This window comes from Egretta garzetta, unplaced genomic scaffold, assembly GCF_000687185.1.
Source record: "Egretta garzetta isolate BGI_Z169 unplaced genomic scaffold, ASM68718v1 scaffold460, whole genome shotgun sequence".
NCBI classification, from domain to species: domain Eukaryota; kingdom Metazoa; phylum Chordata; class Aves; order Pelecaniformes; family Ardeidae; genus Egretta; species Egretta garzetta.
Window position 1 is genome coordinate 69590 of NW_009258384.1, and position 11592 is coordinate 81181.

An 11592-nucleotide genomic window follows, 5' to 3' on the forward strand; every position below is an offset into this window, starting at 1 on the left:
CTGACTCCGAGGGGGGCCTGCAGCGGGAGGGCGTGGGGGAAGGAGCCCGGGCATTCGGTGGCTGAGGGCCAAGCGCTGCAGCAAGGCCGCACGCGCGCGTGGCGTTGACGTGCGGTGGATGCGCGTGCGGAGTGCGGTTGGTGCATGCCCACACCCCCAGTGCTGTGCACGCCCGGGCCGTGCTTCCTTCCAGAAGGCCGTGCACTTGCATGATAATTCAGTGTATGCATTATAAAAGGAATTAATATTAAGGTGCCGAGATGAGAGGGGGTGTCCTCAGAATTTGTAAAGAAGCATGATGATACAGACTTCAATTACATACTTGTGGGCTATTTCTTTTGTAGGAACTCCACTCCGTGTGAGGGATGGAGAGTACCAGCTGAGGCGGTAACCAGTCAATACTGCTTTTAATCATCCTTCACTGTGTTGCCCTGGGCATTATTCACCACATGCCACTTAAACACCACATTGAATGGAGTTATTAACTTCCATGCAGGTGTTGCCATGCTGTTCATCAGTATCTTACTGGAATGCTTCACAAACATCAATTAACTTCTCAGTACTCAATTGGGCTGTGATGGTGTGATTATCCCTATTTTGGAGGAAAGGAACTGGCGCAGGAACATTACATTTAAAATGCTCCACTCACTGTAAGCAATTAGTTCAAGGTTTCAAGAATCACACTCTTTAGGGTCTCTAGCAGTTGGGAATATAAGGAATGCAGGTTGGATGGCCATCTATATGCATAAGACAATTTTAATTCTGTAATTTCTTAATTTTTCAGTGATTTCGGCCTCAAGTACCTGCTTTCCAGGAGCACATTATAGTGTGACTAAGGTATCTTCTCTGCCTTGTTCTTTTCCTCTCCTCTTGGGTATAATTGTGTATGTCCTGGAATATTTTTCTTTATAGGGCTTTTATGTTCTGTTCTGAGTTTTGATGTGAAGGTTGCTGTCTGTGTTAGAAAAGGCAAGATCAAAGAAGTATGTTTTGAAATACAAGTAAGCATAAGCAAATTTGCACTCTGATAGGCAAAGTTCTGTTGTGCCATTGGGATAATTATGACAGTCTCTATCACAATTTAGAACAACAGATAATCTTTGTGTATTCTGTGTGCACACAACTTAGAATTTGGGCATTTATCCAAAGAGATGCCCGTGCAAAGAGTATTTAGTTTGATGTTCTTGTGGTTAGCAAGAGGGAATACTCTGTAGTATTCTGTAAACCTAAGGTCTGATTGGTTAATCCAAGTCATTGTCCAGTGGGATAGGATTGAATCCTGTAGGAGAAGGTGTTATTCATTGTTGCTGTTATCTGAGAGTATAGCTTAAGAAAGAAGTAATAGAATAAAGTCACAATAATTTTGGTTGGAAGGATCTCTTGGGAGTCATCTGATCCAACACCCCTGCTCCATGCCAAAGTCATTCAATCAAGTTACTCAGTGCCTTGCTTGTTTTAATTTTTGAGTATATCCAAGGACAGAGATCCCACAACCCCTGTGGGCTCCTATTTCTGTGCTTGACACCCGCACAATGATTTTTTTTTCTCTAACATTTAATGGGAGTTTTCTTTAAAGCCGCTTATGTCTGGGAGTCTGCTAATATGTCTAAACTACACACTGTCTGCTCCAATTGTATGTACCTTCACTCAAAGAAGTGTACATGTGATAGAACGTTTTCCAAAATACTTTGATTTACCTAGCTTTATAACCACTTTCTTGCTCAGGTTCTGCTTTGACGAACTGGTTTTCATCCATGAACTTATCCGAACCCTCTGTGCTGTCTTGATAATGTAGGCAGGTTGTGGCAAAAGACAAGTAGGGCTGTGTGTGTGTGTGTGTGTCACTTGCACGGTGCTTGTTTTGAATCTGTGTCATCTGACCATTTTACCTAAGTACAAAGAAAACTGACATTGTAAGTGAAAGGTCTGTTACAGAGATGCAGGTGATTTCTTCCCTGACTGAAGTTATCAGCAGTTCAGTCATAGCTGGCACTACAGCAGCATCTTTAACAAGTGAAGAAGGATATATGTCAGACTTACAGACAGGAGCGCAGCCTAGGATACTCTTCCTGAGTTACCCAGTTCTCTGCTGGCAGTGGTAAAAAAGCATTTTTAGCACTTTTAAAGAAATGCCAAGGTCCTTTCATATTCAACTGTTAAGTCTGACTAGAATCATAGAATACCAGGTTGGAAGGCACCTCAAGGATCATCAGATGGCCTAGCACCCTGTCCAGCTGCATCTGAAAGAGTCCAGTGTGGCGGAGTCAACCGCTCCCCTGGGGAGATCATTCTAGTGGGTTACTGTTCTCGTAGTGAAAAACTTCCCTCTCATGTTAAATCGGAATTTTCTCAGGATCAACTCGTACCCATTACCCCTCGTCTTTTCCACATGACTCTTTGTGACAAGGGAGTCTCCATGTCTTTTCTAGCCACCCCTTAGGTACTGGGACGTGGTGATGAGATCCCCCCAGAGCCTCCTTTGCTCCAGGCTGAACAAACCCAGCTCTCCCAGCCCATCCCCATCTGGCTGAGAGAGGCTTCCCAGCCCTTGGGTCACCTTGGTGGCCCTGCTCTGGGCCCCTCCAGCCTGCCCACAGCTTTTTTGTGCAGTGGGGGCCAGAACTGGGCACAGGATTCCAGGTGGGGCCTGGCCAGCGCTGAGCAGAGTGGGATGAGGGCTCCTTTATCCCTGCTGGTGATGCCCTTGGTGATGCAGCCCAGCATCCTATTGGCCTTGTAGTTACTTGGAGCGGTTACACTTGTCTGTTAATTTGTCAGAATTTCTCCCTTTTATAAGTGAGCAGTTCAGATACAGGCCTGTTTCTATTTGTCCTTCCATTTAATTCAAACTGAATCAACATTCAAATGGGGGGGGGGGGGGAATTTATGTTCAGAGTTACAATAAAATCTCCCTTACTTAGCAAACCAAAATTTTGAAGTATATCTCTTCTGGGATTATTCTGTGAGGAAGTTGCTGGTTATCACCTGTGTGACTGCTTAGACCCAGCCATATTTTTTTTTTCAGATGTACACGCACATGAAGAGATTGCTTTATGCATTATTTGTTTTCATTACATTATGTGCTTGCACATATAGTTGCTGCCCTATGATCTTTACCTTCATTTCTGTGCTTCCTATGCAGAAAATGTCTTTGAAAGTCATGTTCCAGTTATGATCTTTTTTTTTTTTTTTTTGGTCATTCTTACAAGGCAGAGTTTTGTGCTTAAAGCTTGGCCTTGACTATTTTTTGTGGTTCTTAGGTCTCTTGGATGACTGAACAGATAACTCCACACTTGAGTTTGGGATACTCGGGTCTGAATCTGGCTTTAGAGTCCTTGAAAGCAGACTTCAGGCCTGCAATACAGCTTATACATAGATTTATTTTGTTTTATTCAGCCACTGTGTCTTCAATTTCTCCTCCTTTATATTGATTTGCTGCAGGATGCTAGAAAATGGAGATGCATAGACAGTAGGGAAGGAAGAAACTACCTGAAGGATAACACTTTCATGGTTAAGGCAGATCTATCGTGGTAATGATTCATCACTTCCTTGGCTTCTCTTCCTGTGGACAGAGCATTTTTGCTCTCTAATAGAATGTAGAATTTTATTTGATTATTTAAATCTTTGAGATAATGTATCTTTTCTGTTGTCAGGAAACTGCAGAGGATGTTTTTAGAGGCCCAAAAAAGTTACGAGATTGCTGGTAATGTCTTGGTTATGATATGGATGTTTAAGGCAGAATTTATCAGACTGAACATTGGTGACTGCTACATAGGCGTCCACATCAGGGCAAGCCATCCTGTGGTCATTTCATAGTCTTTGGAGGGCTTGTCAGTATGTCCATGGATGCAATTCAGACCTTCAAAACCAGAAAGAAGAACTGCGGCTAAACCGCACTGGGTACAGAGGGAGCCAAACCATCTCTCTTACATATAGACACCTAAATTTAGATCAGATAAATAGCACTCCTAGTCCGAAGATAAGATTCAGAATGAGTTGAACCAAACATGACTGTAAGGAAAGCAAGTTTCAGTATGAGTTCGGGGCTTTTCCCCATATGATATTGAAATATGAATTGTTGAAGTCCTCCCAAAAGTCAAATCTAGACTGTTTCATAAAAATTTTCTACAAGGTTTCCGTGTGTGGCTTTACAAATCTTTTATTCCTTGAATAATAATGATGTGTAATAGAGTCTAAAATGATCTGTAAAGGAACTTAAAATCCATGTGAAATTTGGCTCTAGATTCTATCAACAAGCAAGGTCCTATTTGAATTATTGGATATTTGTTACCTGAGGAAGATCCCAGAGTCGTGTCATTCGCCTTCATAGAGTTTGTGGTCAAAACAAACTCCAGCACTCTTCTGTTTCAGCCTTCTATGTCATGCCATACATAGAATTTAATCTAGTTAATTTTACATTGAGTCTGATAACCTAGATTTGACTAAAGCATTTCACAGAATCCCAGAATGGCAAGGGTTGGAAGGGACCTCTGGAGATCACCTAGTCCAACCCCCCTGCTCAAGCAGGCTCACCCAGAGCAGGTTGCACAGGACTTCATCCAGGTGGGCTTTCACTATCTCCAGAGAAGGAGACTCCACAGCCCCCTGGGCAGCCTGTTCCAGTGCTCTGCCACCCTCATACTCAACTGAAACCTCTTATGTTTCAGTTTGTGCCCATTGCCCCTTGTCCTGTAGCAGGGCACCACAGAGAAGAGTCTGGCTCCGTCCTCATGACATCCACCCTTAAGATATTTGTATGTGTTGATGAGATCCCCTCTCGGTCTTCTCTTCAGGCTAAACAAGCCCAACTCTCTCAGCCTTTCCTCATAGGGGAGATGCTCCAGTCCCTTTATCATCCTTGTTGCTCTCCTTTGAACTTTTTCTAGGAGTTCCTCATCTTTCTTGAACTGGGGAGCGCAGAACTGGACACAGTACTTCAGGTGGGTTCTCAGTACTACAATTAAAATAAATACATTGCCTTTCAATCTTCTCTTCATTAAATAAAGTGAGCATTTAAAAATAACTTGTTTTCTGTTTCCCCCTGTCCTTTAAGCTGTATTTGTGGACCTTTTTTGTTCCAGCTTTTCAAAACTAACTTAAAAATCTGATTATCAAACTGACACTTACTAGTTTCAGGTTTGCTATTACTGTATACACAAATACATCACCAAAATTATAGTGTTATTCCAAGGTCTATAAACTTTATTTACAGAGTAGGTTTGACATCTCCAGCAGTTTCTGCTGCACTCTTGAGTGAAAACTATCTAGCATGGCTGATTTCAGGAAGGGTATTCCTGATGGTCTAAAAACGCCTTAATCTTCACACTATAACATGATGGTATTACCTGCATCTTTCTAATCAGTAATTAGTAATAAGGTTTTGCTGCTTTTTTATTCTGAAGGTTGGATGTTTATTTTTCTGTATTATTTCCAGTATAATAATGGTTATTTTTAAAGACTCCTCAGCCATTGCATTCATTTGTAAGTTTTGTTTGCTTTTTTTACTAATTATAATGTATGTGTGCATTGTTATACTGGATTAGTTTAGTAATGCATCTAGATAATTACTATTTGTAACTAATGTCTTCACCAGGGCTCTTTTATGCTAACTGCCTTCAAACAAAGAGCCAGTAGTAAAGAGACATTTGCTGCCCCAGATTGCTTATAAGCTGGGTTAATGACACGATGCGACAAGGGGATAAAACAAAGAGTGTGAAACGAGTGAACCTGGTTTCAGATTGTAGCAGTTGCTACAGCTGCTAGACCTCAGCACTCGAAGAGTGAGCAGCAAATGACACTAACAGTGAACACCTTGGAAAGGTGGGCAGGCCGCTGCCTTCTGCGCACACCAGTCCAAGACAGCTTGCTACTCTATGCTAGCAAATTTTGTCTAGATCCGTATTGCAACTTGGTGATGCCCTGGGCTGAACTCAACACATAGCACAAACGTGTGTGTGATCAGTAACAGTATACTGGGTTTATGTGGCAAGGTGGTGGTAGCTGGGGGGCTGCAGAGTTGGCCTCTATGGGAAGACACCAGACGCTGGCCCCGTGTCAGAGGGAGCCAGTTCCAGGCGGCTCCGAGATGGATCCACCGCTGGCCAAAGCTGAGCCCATCAGCGATGTTGGTAGCACCTCTGTGATAAATTGCAGAAGGGGTAAAACCCACTGTGCAACAGCTGGGAGAGCTTTGCATCTTTGCTCTTTTTAAGGAAGCAACACAGCACACAGAGTTGTTGTTCAGGTGCATGCTGGAGCATTTCTGTGAACTCCATTTTTGGCAATGGCCTGAACAGAAATACTATTCGAGATCCCAGCAGCATTTAGGAGGGTATTGTACAAATTTGTGTTTTGAAGTGCCCCAGAATTGACATTTGGATCTTAAAGCTTTGTGCTCACTATTTGGCAAAAAGTGACTCATTTTTTCCCTCTTTGCTTAGGGACATTCAGGCTTCTGATCTGCTGAGGAGTAAGCATGCATAGTAAATTGCACACACATTCACCTCCATGAGTTCAATAGCAGCAGCAGTGGCAGATGCATGAACAAAACTGATGCTGTGGCATTAAGTAATTTTGGTGAAGTTATATTAAGTTACTTCTGTTGTAAAATGAATGCATATAAAACCACTCCGCTACCTTATGCAAATGAGCCATACAGTTAAGGAGTCCATGAAGCCACAGAACTTCCATTTCTGGTTATCACTGCGGCACACAGGCTTACCACAGGTGGGGGGAATACTGAAAACAAAGAACTTGAATAGCTGAGATGCCCACATTATGCATAAACTGTAAATCGATGCAGGAAATCCAGACCAGAATAACTGGTTGAGAGACAGAATTTGAGGAAGCTGCTTGAAGTATGATTATTCCATGAAGAATGTTACTGGCTTTCTTTGGGTGATCCACAGTAATAAAGATGCTTTGTATTGTTGTGTACTGGATTGCATCTTGTATTTCACTGGATTTTTTTTTTTGTTTATTAACACCTGCACCTATACATCTGTCACTTAAACGTTAATTCGAATTTTGGTTTTAAACTTTTTAAAATTTTGAATTATTTAATGAACCAGTTCACATAATGGTTCTGCAAACTAGTGCATTGGCACAACTGGCAGGAAAGGAAAGAATCATAACATGGGAGTGCATGGTCAAGGCTGTCTTGTCCTCAATTTTGTTGGTGTAATGCATAGATGAACCTGGCCAAAATACATGAGCAAGACATTGACACGTGCCTCCAGGGTATTAGTGCTCATCCTTGTCCTTTGCGACTCACGATGGACTGGAAGAAAATGACAGCCTGTGCTTGGAAGGACTACTGCCTCTGACTGAGCAAGGTGAACTCTGTGGCCAGGAAGCCAGTTGTTCAGAACCATTCTCATCAGTGATTTATTCAGGCTGGATTGAATCATGGAAATGTGGCCTGGCAGGAGCTTGTCTTTTATCGTGTCCTCCCTCCCACAGTACACCTCTCAGGCTTCAGGGACCTAGCAGTTCTCTCTCTAGTTTGTCCACTGCATGTCCTGACTGAAAACTGTTAGCAAGTTAGGAGGGAAGTAGAAACTTGAAAGGCATTAGTTTTATTCATAGCACTGTTGTCACTAACTTAGCCGATCATTTAATGTCTCTTTTTCTTTGTAATTGAATTGTCTTTGTTCTTGTTTGAAGGTATTACCTGTGCCATTGCTCAGACCAGCTAAGAGGTTAGTGCTCGTTCTTCAGACAAGACAGTTGCCACTGGCCTTTTGCAGCAATATGCTGGCTAGTAGGATGTTTGTAGCTGTGGGGAATTAACAGTTTTCCTAGAAGAGAAACTGGAAAGAAAGGTCGGAAGTTGTCATTGTTTTAGAGGGCAGGATGGAATAGGCCCTACTGTTTTCTTATTTTGCACTAGCTGAGAAGATCTTTGTTTTCCGAAACACTGACAAAAAGTGACGTGCAGAAGGGACTTGTATTCTGCCCTGAACACAGTGCATTCGCTAGGTTGTATTTCTAGGTGGTGTGCTATCCCACTCTACATGTTGCATCATGCTCGACTGCCTGCCTTCATATCTTTTTCATTTCCCTAAATCTATTTAACCATATCCATACCTGAGTTAGAATCTGAACCTCACAAATCTCATAATTTTATAAATGGAGAGCTGTGACAATGGAATAATTCTCAGATGGGAAGGGCGTTTTCATACAATATCCAGAGGAGAAGCACAGGAAGAGAGGGGACTAAACATGAACATCCAGTGTAACTGTCAGGGCCCTGAGTGTATGGGTAGGCCTTAATGGCCCTCACCAGCCTCTCCGACGGCTTTTACCCTTACCTTCTGGCCATGGGCCCAGGATGGGCCCTTCTGCCATGGCCCTTCTGCCCATTTCAGCTCCAACCTGGGCCTTCTGTCCTGCTTGAGCTACATCATAGGAGTACTGGTGTCCAGCCCAGCAGCAGACATGCCCATGCCTGAGCATGGCCCCCACAGATCTGGGCCCCAACCTATGGCTGCCTACCCAGCTTATCTCACACCTGCCTTGTCATTATGGACCTACTCGGATATAAGCTGTGTCTGACCCTGGTCACCATCACTGGACCTGACCCTGACCAGCTGACTGACTTCCCAGTTTGACCTCAGACCTTCTGTTGTGGTTTAACTGGGCAGGCAGCTGAACAGCACACAGCCTCTCGCTCACTCGCCCCTCGCTCAAAGCATGAGCATGACATCATATGGTATGGAATAGCCCTTTGGCCAGTTGGGGACAGCTGTTCTGGCTGTACCCCCTCCCAGCTTCTTGTGCCCCTGGCAGAGCAGGGGAAGCTGAGAAGTCCTTGACTGGTGTAAGCACTCCTCAGCAACAACTAAACCATCAGTGAGTTATCAATATTGTTCTAGTACTGAATCCAAAACACAGCACTAGACCAGCTACTAGGGAGAAAATTCATTCTATCCCAGCAGAAACCAGGACACCTGCCTTGTCACCACAAGCTTGGCTGGGGGTAGGGACTCTCAGATGACCCTGCTTGCCATCATCACTGGGCCTGCCCTGCTCACATTGCCTGGGCATTGTGGGACTGAGCCCTGGCTGGTGACACCCCTACCCTGGCTGGTGAGACTGTATTATCATGCTTGGCCCTGCTCTACGACCATTAAAGAGCAGTTGGCCCTTTATGATCACCAATAGTACACAAGGAACAGATACATTATCTGTAATTACACCAAAGACACCATAAACAGAGACACGCCAAGGTGACCTGGGACCTAGAGTGTAGTAACTCAGCTTGTTCTTTGAGTCACTTTAGCACTGCAGATCTCCTGGACAAACAAGGCCAAGGGCCGGGTCCTGCCCTGGGGTCACCACAACCCCAGGCAGCGCTCCAGGCGTGGGGCAGAGGGGCTGGAAAGCTGCCCGGCGGAAAAGGCCCTGGGGGGGTTGGTCGCCAGGGGGCTGGATAGGAGCCAGCAGGGTGCCCAGGTGGCCAAGAGGGCCAGCGGCATCCTGGCTTGAAAAATGGAGCCCCAGGCTGCTGGGGAGCGGCTGGGGGAGCTGGGGGGGTTCAGCCTGGAGCAGAGGAGGCTGAGGGGAGCCCTCATCGCTCCCTACAACTATCTGCAAGGAGGGTGTAGTGAGGTGGGTGTTGGTCACTCTTCCCTAGCAACAAGTGATAGGACAAGGAGGAATGGCCTCAAGTTGTGCCAGGGCAGGGTTAGGTTGGACATTGGGAACAATTCCTTCCCTGAAAGGGTTGTCAAGCACTGGAAGGGGCTGCCCAGGGAAGGGGTTGAGGCACCATCCCCGGAGGCATTTAAAAAATGTGTAGGTGTGGTGCTTAGGGACATAGTTTAGTGGTGGACTTGGCAGTGCTAGGTTAACGGTTGGACTCTATGATCTTAAAGGTCTTTTCCAACCTAAATGATTCTATGATTTGATGACTCTGTTATAATGGAAAAGAAGATGGTGAATGCTCCTTTTGCCTTAACATCTGTGACAAATCATGTCTGCCACTCCTGGTTTTGATCTGTTCCAGGCACTTTATTTGTATATATTAGATTATCTGGGTTAAGCACAGCTTCGCTTTCTCCCTTCTATCCATCTAGTCTGAAGCTGTTTAACAAGATCTTCCTGTTTTTATTCCAACTCCGTATCAAGCAGCTCAGGTACTAACTGGCACTCAGCATTGAACTTACTTTTTATGCAGTGAAGGTGTGCTCTGTGTATCACTGAAGAATTCATAGGTCTCCAGTCAATGAACTTCCCTCCCCCCTCCCCCGCCCCGAGTGTGACTGTGGCGTAATTCCACATTATTGCAACGAGGAGGCCTGACGTCTGAACGGAATCATGGGCGTGGAAACGTGACTGTAGTCTTGCATATTTTCACTATTATAAGTTGTTTGGGTTTTTTAATGCAAACTGCCTTAAATTAATGGGCTAGAGGAATCACTATTGTCAGCATCTTTTGTACAGCAGCACTTTTTGGGTACCAGCATGGGGGTTTTGGTGTGGTAGTTTGTTGTTTTTTTTTTTCTTACCAGAGCGTTCAGCTACTCCTGCCATCCCTACCTTCCAGGGAAGCTGCAGGAGGGGACCTAAGGAACCAGTGTTCCTGTGAACAGGTAACTGGACCTTAACCTGTGAGTAGACTGGTAAATCGCCAGTGCAGACAGAGTGGCATTCCAGTTCAGTGTGGCTGAGCATCCAGTATGATCTGAGTAAGAGAAAACACTCCTCTGCTTGATGGCCAGTTAAAAGTCCCCTCGGGCCAGCTGTGACAGGACAAGGGGTAATGGCTTTAAACTAAACCAGGGTAGGTTTAGACTAGATCTAAGGAAGAAATTCTTTACAGTGGGGGTAGGGAAACCCTGGCAGGGGTTGCCCAGAGAGGGGGTGGAGGCCCCATCCCTGGGACCATTCCAGGCCAGGTTGGATGGGGCTGTGAGCAACCTGATGTGGTTCAAGGTGTCCCTGCTCCTGCAGGGGGGTTGGGCTGGGTGACCTCTGGGGGTCCCTTCCAACCCAAAACATTCTATGATTCTGTGATTCTATGATCTCCGGTGCCCAGAGCTCATCACTCCATTTGGCAGTTTCTCTCTTCAGTTACAGAAGTCGCATTTTAATTTCTAATCTAGACTTGATTTATACAAACCAATATTGTAGCATGTAGAGAAAGCGAACAGATTTTAAAGCCAGAAGATGTACTGAGTGTCTTCTGTGCCCTTCCTGAAACGATGAGACACGCAGCATCACTTAGCAGTGGATACGAATTTTAGAAGAATGTTGAAGTAATTAAGTGATTGAGAATTCAGCAAAACTGCAGGCAAACAGTTTCTGCAGTTGACGAACTGCACCTTTTAGTTGGCTGGAATTGTCTTAACTTCAGCTTCCAGCTGTGTAGCTGCCTGGGCGTGCCGCAGGCCTGTACCGGGGCTCTGGGCGCACATAACCGCTCGCTTCTCCACGCCGGGATCTTATCAACTCAAGCTCCCTTTCCCGTGACGCCCCCCCCGGGTTTCCAGTGGGCCGTGCGGCACGCTGTCCCTTACTGGGGATGCGCCTCTCCCCTTCGCAGGCGCGCGACTTGCATTTAGCTTTACCGAAACACCGCTGGCCTGA